Below are 1,016 nucleotides of genomic sequence, written 5' to 3'. Positions count from 1 at the left end.
CCCATGTTTACTCTCTGGATGTGGCTGTCAGCAACTACTTGCCCTTCCAAGCCTCTGTCACATCTCTGACCCTTCCCAGATGCTGTATCTCTCCAGAGAAAGCACAGATCTCTATCCTCCCAGTTCTTCAGAGAGCTTACAGTCCAGAAAAATCTCCATTTCCTTCCCCATTTCTCCTGCTGCTTGAAAGCTGGGTGAAGGCAGGAGGGCAGGAGAAAACCATAGTCCTGTGGAGTGGATGTGAGCAGCTGTGACCTCATGCTGGGGCTGCAGGATGGGCTGTAGCGTTGAGAAAAGCTCAGGGTACAAGCCCAGAGAAGGCAATTTGGGCAGAGAAGGGCTGGAGACCATAGCAGGTTTCCCCAGGGTCAGGAGCAGCCTGCCAAAACGGGCGAGGAGAGAAGAGCATCTGTCCCTGTCCAGCTTGGCCATCCCAGCCCCAACCCACCGCTGGGTTTGCCCCAACCACCCTGGTGCCAGTGGACACGGTTACACTGCATCGTTCGACTCCAGCACCGTTTTGCTCTCTGCGAGCACGTCCCTCAGCATCTCTGGGAGTTTAAACGGTGCTCTGGGAGCTGGAGGCTGCTCCTTTCCCTCCAGCAAACCCACAGGGGTGCTGCTGTAATGGCTGGGCTCTGCTAAAAGCCTCTGCCTGCCCGCGCTGGAGCGGAGCCGGGCGCTTTCCCAGAGCCGGGTTAATGCCGCGGCAGCTGCAGAGAGCGGCTGTAAGCAGGGTTAGCACGCCTGCTCTGCCCCAGCTCCCTGCGCTGCCGGGAAGGTTAAACTCCTCCTGCCTTGGCCTTGCAGGAGCTGGTCTTCAACCCAAGGCGAGAGCGACATCGCTTCCCGCTCTCAGGTTAAGCATTTCTTTGGCTTTCCCTAAGGTGGCAGTACGAATCCCCTCGCTGCAGCATCCTCCTGCAAAACAGTTTTTAAGCTCCGCATCCTCCGAGGTGTCCCCCAGCACGGTGTTTCGTGGCTCCCTCCCCATCCATGCCGCCTGGGACCCCCCC

Source organism: Apaloderma vittatum, unplaced genomic scaffold, assembly GCF_000703405.1.
Source record: "Apaloderma vittatum isolate BGI_N311 unplaced genomic scaffold, ASM70340v1 scaffold22911, whole genome shotgun sequence".
NCBI lineage: Eukaryota > Metazoa > Chordata > Aves > Trogoniformes > Trogonidae > Apaloderma > Apaloderma vittatum.
Note: the sequence above shows the minus strand (reverse complement) of the source record.